The following is a 10,053-nucleotide window of genomic DNA, read 5'->3' as shown; positions in this document are numbered from 1 at the left end:
ACAAGGTACACACAACTTTCTTCAGCAGCCCTCAAAAGGAAGTCATCCACTGAAGGTTCTTTGAACCCACCCTGCAAACAAACCCAGCTGTGGGAGACTCGAAGAGTGTCCCAGGCAAGTGTGGATAAAGTGGTCCTCAATTCGTTGTCCAAGGCTTGCACCCACCCCACATTGTTCAGCAACAGGGCTTCATTGATCTTGTGCAACATCTTCAGCCAAATACAAATGTCATGACACGCAATACTGTTGTAAACCAAGTCACAAAGGCCTCTGTTGAAATGAAAAGTAAACTGAAAGCTGCCCTTAGTGAAATTGAGTTCATAGCAACAACAACAGACTGCTGGACGGCACACCGTTGCGGTTTCATTGGTGTCACTGCGCACTGGTTTAACCCTCAGACCATGCAGAGATCCTGTGCTGCCCTGGCATGCAAGCAACTTAAAGGGTCACATACCTTTTCTGCCCTGGCTGGTGCCCTAAATCATTGTTTCCCAAAGACTGGGTCGCGACCCTCAGGTGGGTCGCAAGAGATTTTTTTGGGGTCGCCTTGTCACGATCTGCATCTCTGCCAGTGGCGATGTCTTAAACAAATTAATGGTCAAATATTTACTATTGTGTTAACATTTTAAATGCGTTAGAACACGTTCATATCGAAGACGAGTTCATTCAGAATCAGATACATATATTAGCAGATCGTCTGACTGATTTCCTTCTCATACATTCCCGTTGCGCCACAGTGCATTTCCCTGTTGAAGCTCAGCTTCCATGGACTTCAATGGGGCAGCTTTGAACATTTTTTTTCAGTGCTTCGAAACTATACGGTCATTGTATAAATGCTGCGATTATGTCCCGCCCATGGACGCTCAGCGTCTCTGGGGGTGAATGGAGGAGTGGGCTGGCCTGGACGCTGGGCTTCCGCATGATGATTGGAGGGTCTGTCGAAAGACTGCGTCTCCTTTTGATTGACAGTAATTTTGTACGATAAAAAGTCACCGAAGCTATTCAAGCTCAGTCCCATCGCGGATTTTGTAAGTGTAGTCGAAAGACAAACTGCTGCAACCTATTTCTTGGTATTTGCTTGGCGAAGTTGCTAGCAAATTTTCATCATACATTTCATACAATTATAGCTACACCACATGCCTTGTGTCAGTTTAACCTAATTCCCACATTTTCCTTGAATTTAATATTGTTTCATTGATCGTTCCTTCATTCATTCATATACAGTAGGCTAGGCTAGTGTCGTAGGGGTGAACTAGCCTGTGAACTAGAAAATTAATGTAAAATATATGTGATTTAGGCCGAAAATGAGCTTCCCCTATTTGAAAGACCAGCAGCCGTCTGCACTTATTCAAACTCATGTCGTTGCGCTTATTGAGAACTTTGATCGCTATTTTCCAACAGAGAGGTATGCCATTCTGAATGATAAAAGGTGGATGCAAAATCCCTTCGAATTTGAGAGTCCTGAGGCTTTGCTTGAGTTGACGCTTAGACCTGCAGAAGAAACCGAGTTGTTGCAGCTCAGCTGCGATCGCACTGACGCTATGGATCATTATCATTCTGGATAAGCATTTCGTCAGAATATCCTGTTCTCAGTAGGGCCAGTATTTTTATGCTTATTCCTTTCACTACCACGTACATGTGCGAATTGGGATTTTCTGTGCTCACAAAAATGAAGACAAAGCACAGAAACAGACTGAATGCTGCGCCTGATATGCGTGTTGCGCTCTCCTCTTGCATGCACAGACTGAAACGCACTACAAAAACGCAGACAGGCCCACCTATCCCATTAGCAATGTTGAAATGGTACAAAATGTTTTGTATAATTTGTAATCTTTTTGTAATTATTACATATTTTGTTGCAATATTTCTGGTTCAATTGAATGTTGAAAATAAGAAATGGGCTATATGTTTTTTTTTATAGTCTACATTTAATGTCCAGTTAGGCACTTATTGGATACCTTCTTTAAATATTGCTGGTTCAATTGTTCAGCGAGAAGTGATCACTCAGTCTGAGATAGTTTATTAACAATGGCAGTAGGCCTACAAGTTCTGAAATAACAATAAAATAACAATAAAATATCCTCCTTATTGTTCAATAATGGTCCAATGCACCTTAATTTTGTGATTTACGAATAATGTCTATTGGCTTGGGTCGCGAAGGCGTGTGACTTTTAAAATATGGGTCCCCAGAAAAAAAGTTTGTGAAACACTGCCCTAAATGATATTCACATAGAATTTAATATCAGAGAGAAGATTGTGTCACCACAACTGACAACGGATCAAACTTTCTGAAAGCCTTCAGAGTTTATGGACAGAATGGCGAGAACAACAATCCTGAACCTGTAGGAGAGGGTGATGGAGAAGAGGATGATGGTGGACAAAATGATGAAAAAGAGGAAAACGTTGAGGGTGTTGAATTTGTTGATGCCGTAGCCGTGTTGAAAGAAGATGACTGCTTGGAATACCAGCTACCCTAGCACCATCGCTGCGCCTGCCACCTCCTCAATTTAGTGTCCACAGTTGATGCTTCAAAAGCAGAGGTGAACCCATTGTACAAGCGCCTGTCAAGGTCCATGTCACAGATGTCAGTTGGCCAGCCTATGTTGTCTGTTGTTTTGGTTTGGTTTTGACTATTGTTTGCTGTGGTGTTTTCATATTGGTTGCTGTGGTATTTTCGTGTTGTTTGCTGTGATTGTGTGCATGGTGTTGTGTGTGCTGTTTGACGTCAGGGACGGGGGGAGGGAACTCCCCAGCTGACAGGGACGCAGCCCATCACTGCTAAATGATCCCCAACTGATTGGCCAACCAATGAGAGGAACTCCTTCAAAAAGGAGCGGAGATTGAACAGAAGGCAGGATTCTACTGGGACACACGCAGGAGCACAGAGAAGCGACGATCAAAATTCCGCTGCTCCCATTCGGACTCCGGAGGCACAACCACGGCTCGTCCGATGAACGTAAAGGGAAGTACTTGAATCTCCCCTACACAGCTACTTGTCACTGTGCGAATCAAAAGTAGCCAATTATTATTCTTGTCCAGGCAGGCCTACGCACTGCAGGCGCGGAGCCGACGGCGTTCTTGGATCGGAGGGGACATACGCCAAAGTAGCCATAGGCTACGAGACATTTACATTGTTTTTAGTATTTGGACATTTTTATCCTTTATTATATCATTAAAAAAACATTTTCTGCATCTGTCTCTCGGCTGTGTGACTGTGGCCCAAGGATAACACCTGCTTTTAACCGTGTCACTAGTGTGACATAAGTGGCGTAGTCGGCAGGATCCTTGGTTTCTACAGTCTATCATACGAGATGGCAGATGAACAGAATCCTTTAGCTAATGAAGGTGGGGTTGTAAACACAATGGTAATGCCATGGTTTATGGGTGCTGCATGGATACCCAAATTTTCTGGAGAAAGAAATGGCAATATTAAATTTCAAGCGTGGGTTAAGCAGATGGAGGCCATGTTACGGGCTCAGGGGCTAAGTGAGAGACAGAAGATTGATTTTATTTTGGGGGCTTTAGAGGGTAAAGCTGAAAGGAAAGTAATGTTGTTGGACATTACAAAAAGACAAACTGCAGAGGTCCTTTTTAAATCCTTGCAAGAACTGTTTGGAAAAGTTACCCCATTAGCTGAACTCCGAATACAGTTCTTCAGGTGCAGACAGTTAGAGGGAAAAAGTGTAGAGGATTTTATTCTACGTCTACAAGAATTGTTTAACAGATGGCGGGAGTTGGAACCGATGGGGTCGGCCCAAGATGAAAAGACAGTCCGAGACCAGCTTGTATTAGGCCTAAGACCGGGAACAGTAGAGGAAGAGTTATCCAGACTTCTTAGACGACAACCAGAACTTGCTTATACAGCTGTCTGTACAGAAGCTCTGGCTCTTGAGGTTGAGGTGCGTAGGAGAGTCAGCAGTGTCCTCTAGAGTGTTGGTACCCAATCACAACACCAATTTGCAGAGTGACCCAAAACAAGACCTGGAGAAATGGAAAGAGACTGTAAGGTTAGAGTTGCGGTCGGATATACAAGATCACCTGACCACTCTGAGCAAAACCCTAGTGGAAGAGATTCGTAGGCAGATGTCACCTGCTCCTTCTACTAGCCCAATTGGAGAAACTCAGAACTTCCAACACAGACCTACGCGGCCAGACCGATACCCCCGTTCTCCTCAACCCACAGCAACATTCAGGTGGGATCATCAAGGTCGACCCATATGTAGAATATGTGACCAAGTTGGGCATGTTCAACGCTACTGCCCTCAAGGCCAACAGGGGAGGGCTCCTTTAAACTAACATCCTCAGCTACTGAAGGGCGAGTGGCTGAGGAGTGGGCTGAGAGGAGTGGGATCTTAGGGCCTGATCTTGTAGGAGTTTGCCCAGGGGTAGAGGTAGAAGTGGGGGGTGTAAAACTTCCATGTATATTAGATACAGGCTCCCAGGTAACACTGTTTAGTGAGTCCTTTTTTAAGAAATGGCTTAGCCATATCGACTTACAAGAAGCGGAGGGACTGAATTGGTTGTCTCTTAAAGCAGCCAATGGGCTAAAAATACCCTATACAGGATATGTAATGTTGGACTTTGTCATAGGAGGGGTGTCCGTACCTGGAAAGGGGGTGCTCATCGTTGAAGATGGCTGCCTAAGCGCAGAGAAGGGAATTCTAGGGATGAACATCATTTCAGAATGCTGGAAAGCTGTGTTTCAAAGCACCCATCCTGGACGGACTGCTTTTGGCCTTACGGTGTCAGCTAAAGCCAGTGAAGAATGGGACAGAGCTTTTGCGGTATGTAATAAGACCAACTGTGACGAATCAACAGATGGTAAGGTGGGGGTCACTAGACTAACACGAAGAGAAGTGGTGGAGATACCTGCACGAAGCGAAATGATCCTGTGGACCCAGGTATGCACCTCACCAAAGTTACCTCAATATTGTGTTTTAGTGGAAGGGGCAGAAGAGGAAACGGAGTGGCAGGTGGCTCGGACCCTAGCTTGGGTAAAAGATGGGAAGGTTCCTATTCGTATCCAGAACACTAACCCTTACCCCATCTCTGTCCCCACCAGGCGCCCCCTAGCTACTGTCTACCAAATTGACCCCCAGCAGGTCAGAGGTGAAAGGGAGCTAGTGCTTCGACCTTCATCCCCGGGAACGGTGGAAGTGGACGTACAAACGGTGCAGGGGGTGGAGCCCACTGGAATCCCAGTGCACTCCCTCCAAGGGGAGAACCTGACTGCTGAACAACAACAAAAGATGGACACTCTCCTGCAACGGTGGAGTAGAGTGTTTGCAGCTCACGATGAGGACTTTGGCCGGACAGATGCAGTGCTACACCAAATCCCCACTGGAACAGCTGCCCCTAGCAGAGAAAGGTACCGCCCCGTACCCCCAAGTCTTTTTGCTGATCTGAGAACCCTCTTACAAAGTATGTTGGACACTGGAGTAGTCAGGGAGAGTTCTAGCCCATGGGCAGCTCCCATCGTTCTCGTGAAAAAGAAAGATGGTTCATGGCGGTTTTGTGTGGACTATAGAAAACTTAATGCTGCAACCCACAAGGACGCCTACCCCCTCCCTCGCATTGAGGAATCCCTCACTTGTCTTAAACAGTCTCAGTGGTACTCAACATTAGATTTGGCTAGTGGGTACTGGCAGGTAGAAATGGACCCAAAGGACAGAGAGAAGACTGCATTTACCACACCGCTGGGACTCTATGAATTTGATAGGATGCCTTTTGGTCTCTGCAACGCACCTGCAACATTCCAGCGGCTTATGCAGAGATGTTTAGGGGGAATGATGAACGATACGCTACTCATCTATTTGGACGATGTACTGGTTTTCTCCCCTGACTTTGACTCTCATCTCACTCACTTAGAACAGGTGTTCGAAAAACTGGATAGACATGGCCTCAAGCTTCAACCGCGAAAATGCAAGCTTCTCCAAAGGAAGGTCAAGTATCTAGGCCACATTGTTAGCGAACAGGGGATATCAACAGACCCAGACAAAATTTCAGCAGTACATAATTGGCCTCCACCATCCACAGTTAAGGAAGTAAGATCATTCTTAGGGTTAGCGGGGTATTACAGGAGGTTTATTTCAGCATTTGCTAAAGTGGCTGCCCCCCTGCACGCACTTTTAGTTGGGACTGCTACATTGGGATAGAAAACAAAGTCCATCATCTGGTCAGCGGACTGCCAGTCTGCTTTTGAGCAACTAAAACAAGCCCTTACTACTGCCCCTATTCTGGCCTTTGCAGATTTTAATCAGCCTTTCAATCTCTATACAGATGCCAGCCTGGGGGGTTTAGGTGCAGTTCTGTCACAGGTACAGGATGGAAAGGAAAGGGTGATCGCTTTTGCTAGTAGGAGCCTACACGTAACCGAAAGAAATGATCACAACTACAGCTCGTTTAAGCTTGAACTTTTGGCGCTCAAATGGGCAGTAACTGAGAAGTTTAAGGATTACCTCTGGGGGGCAAACTTCACATGCTTCACAGATAACAACCCCTTGGTGCATCTCGACTCGGCCCAACTGGGAGCAGTTGAACAAAGATGGGTTGGACAGCTGGCAAATTTCCAGTTCTGTATCAAGTATCGTCCTGGTGTGGCTAACAAAAATGCAGATGTTCTATCCAGGCTGCCATTTGGAGAAGACACGAGCGAAGGAGCAGTGATGGTGGGAGTAACCAAGGCTCAAATGGTGGACCCCTTGACACAAACTGACCAACCGGATGAAACCTGGGAGGCTCACCAACAAGCAGACCCCACCTTGAAACTAGTCTGCGGTTGGCTCAAAAAGGGCACAAAACCAGATGCATTGGAGAGGAGGATGGCCGCCCCACTAGCAAAGAGGCTGTTGCGACACTGGGTAAGGCTACAAATAACTGATGGGGTTTTGTGTAGGAACATTAAGGAAAGACACACTGGAGAATGGCGGGCACAGATTGTGGTGCCCCCCGCCTGCACTTTTTCTTTGTGGGAAAAGTACCATGCTGCTACAGGACACATGAGCACAACTCGGACTGAGGCGGCCCTGCGGAGAACTTTCTTTTGGCCCCGACTTGGCGATGACATCAAGAACTGGGCAGCACGCTGCCCACAATGTACCTACAGCAAGGCAAGGCCAGAGGTAAGGGCACCGCTGGTGCCTATTGTGAGTTCCTACCCCTTAGAAACAATAGCCATTGACTACTTATCCCTTGGGAGACCTAACGATCGTTATCCCTATATCCTAGTCATGACTGACCTTTTTTCAAGATTTGGATGGGCAGTGCCAACTAGGGATCAAACGGCGGGGACCACAGTCCAGGCTTTGTGGCGAACAGTTATTCAGACCTGGGGATGTCCAGAGAGAATCTTATCTGACCGTGGCCCAGCTTTCGAATCCCAGCTCATGGCCCAGTTCTGCTCCTTGTATGGTTGTACGAAGACTCGTACCACCCCCTATCACCCTCAGGGTAATGGAGCATGTGAACGGTTTAACCAGACATTACTGTCCCTTCTAGCAACTTTAGAGGATGACAGGAAACCACACTGGCCGGATCATCTCCCGGCCCTACTACAAGCTTATAATAACACCATTCACAGTACTACAGGTTTAACCCCTCACTTTGTGTTGCATGGCCGCCACGCCAGGTTACCGGTGGAAGTGGTGACAGGAGCACCGCACCAAGAAAGGAGATACAATCTGGAGGGGTGGGTTCACCACCACCATCAAATACTTTTGCAAGCCTACAACCATGTGGCAGACCACGCAAAGAAACAACAACAACGGGATAAAGACAGGTACGACCGCACAACAAAACGGATGTCCCTTCTGCCAGGAGAGCGAGTGTTACTTCGTAACTTTCGTAGGCACGATCAGGACAAACTGGCCCCACGTTGGCAGACCAAACCATTCGTTGTGGGGGCACAGATCCAACCTGGTCAACCGGTGTACCGGATCAAACCAGAAGGACAGCAGGGCCCAGAAAGAACCACCCATCATAACAACTTGATGCTCTGCACAATTGCCTCAGAACCAGCTGCTATATCTGAGGAAGCAGCAGGGCCAGGTATGGTCAAAGGAAATGGGACAATAAGTAGACCTTTATTCATGCCTTTGTTTTTGCCCCCAAGAGTGGTATCCCCTCATGCAAGAACAGGTGTTCCTGATGCAGTAGTTGGAGAGGAAGTAAGGTTACCCCTAGTCCAGGAGGAAGTGCCAGAGCAAGGACAGGTATTAAGACGGTCACAACGACCAGGCAGAGGACAGAAACCCCACAGGTATGGAGAGTAGATATGGCCTGCTGTCGGGACGACAACAAAAGAAACGGGGGGGAAGTGTCACAGATGTCAGTTGGCCAGCCTATGTTGTCTGTTGTTTTGGTTTGGTTTTGACTATTGTTTGCTGTGGTGTTTTCATATTGGTTGCTGTGGTATTTTCGTGTTGTTTGCTGTGATTGTGTGCATGGTGTTGTGTGTGCTGTTTGACGTCAGGGACGGGGGGAGGGAACTCCCCAGCTGACAGGGACGCAGCCCATCACTGCTAAATGATCCCCAACTGATTGGCCAACCAATGAGAGGAACTCCTTCAAAAAGGAGCGGAGATTGAACAGAAGGCAGGATTCTACTGGGACACACGCAGGAGCACAGAGAAGCGACGATCAAAATTCCGCTGCTCCCATTCGGACTCCGGAGGCACAACCACGGCTCGTCCGATGAACGTAAAGGGAAGTACTTGAATCTCCCCTACACAGTTACTTGTCACTGTGCGAATCAAAAGTAGCCAATTATTATTCTTGTCCAGGCAGGCCTACGCACTGCACGCGCGGAGCCGACGGCGTTCTTGGATCGGAGGGGACATACGCCAAAGTAGCCATAGGCTACGAGACATTTACATTGTTTTTAGTATTTGGACATTTTTATCCTTTATTATATAATTAAAAAAACATTTTCTGCATCTGTCTCTCGGCTGTGTGACTGTGGCCCAAGGATAACACCTGCTTTTAACCGTGTCACTAGTGTGACATCCACATTTGCCAAATGCTCTAGCCTGTGGAACAAAAGTTCAAGATCAACCACTGCATCTGAAGTAATGGAAGACCACTGCAAACTCCAACTCGTAAGGCCTGTTGCTACAAGGTGGAATTCACTCTTCTCAGCCGTAGAAAGAATAGTGAGAATAACAAGAGAACAAGGTGAAGGAGCCCTTGCAGCTGTCTGCAGTGAACTAGATACACCCAAGTAAGTGCTTGTTTTCTGCCTTTCAGTTAATGAAGTGATTAACAATAGATTGTCAGTTTTATACTTTGAATACTGTAGAACACATGTATGCACTATGCCAATAATATGCAGTCCCCATATTTACTATGGATGTGATTTGTAGCAACACAGCTACATTTCTAAAGGTCTCAGATGACAATATTTTTCCTTTTCAATTATCAGTTCCTCCAGTTTAAGGTGCTGCATCAAGTAGGCTAAATGTTCCATGTTTTGTTTTCCTTTTCTTCTATGTACAGGTTTACTCCAGTGGAACTTGCTTTTCTGGCAGAATATGCGAAGACAATGAGCCCAGTTGCAAAGGCACTTGATCTTCTTCAGGGAGAAACCAGTGTGCAGATGGGATGGTTGGTCCCCACCATAACTCTACTAAGGACCAAGCTCCAGCACCTTCACATTGCCTCCAAGTTCTGTGAGCCCTTGATTGCTGCACTTCTTTCAGGCCTTGAAAAACGCTTCGGAGAGATGCTGGCAGATCCAGAGCTGATAGCCGCAGCCATTTTAGTTCCCAAATTTAAGACCTGCTGGACAAGTGACGAACATATCCTCAAGCTTGGTAAGTGTCTCACTTCTCAACTTCCCCTTAATTTGTGTAATTTCTATGGAGACAGTGAAGTGAGTTTGAAATTACATTTAATGACACAAACACACACACACCATTATCTAATACACAATTACAGTACTGTCATATGGTCTAAATTGTCCTGATTTTAGTTTTTTATTCCACAGGCCTTGACTATATCAGAAGCCACTTGGACTGTCAGGCCGAGAATCACGAGTTATTATTTTATTTTTTGATT

At 46.4% G+C, this 10,053-nt stretch overlaps 1 long non-coding RNA gene across 1 annotated transcript; it reads left to right on the top strand.

Annotated features, from left to right (window-relative positions):
- Positions 1–2,240: 2,240 nt before the first annotated feature.
- On the top strand, positions 2,241–9,804 carry LOC134022835 (uncharacterized). Its single transcript, XR_009930683.1, has 3 exons — positions 2,241–2,563; positions 8,996–9,217; positions 9,493–9,804. It is a non-coding gene; the product is annotated as an uncharacterized LOC134022835 (long non-coding RNA).
- The last annotated feature ends 249 nt before the right edge of the window (positions 9,805–10,053 follow it).

The sequence above is a fragment of the Osmerus eperlanus genome, chromosome 6 (assembly GCF_963692335.1).
Source record: "Osmerus eperlanus chromosome 6, fOsmEpe2.1, whole genome shotgun sequence".
In the NCBI taxonomy this organism is placed as follows: domain Eukaryota; kingdom Metazoa; phylum Chordata; class Actinopteri; order Osmeriformes; family Osmeridae; genus Osmerus; species Osmerus eperlanus.
The sequence above is the reverse complement of the archived record's forward strand: the minus strand, read 5'-3'. Positions and strand labels throughout refer to the sequence as shown.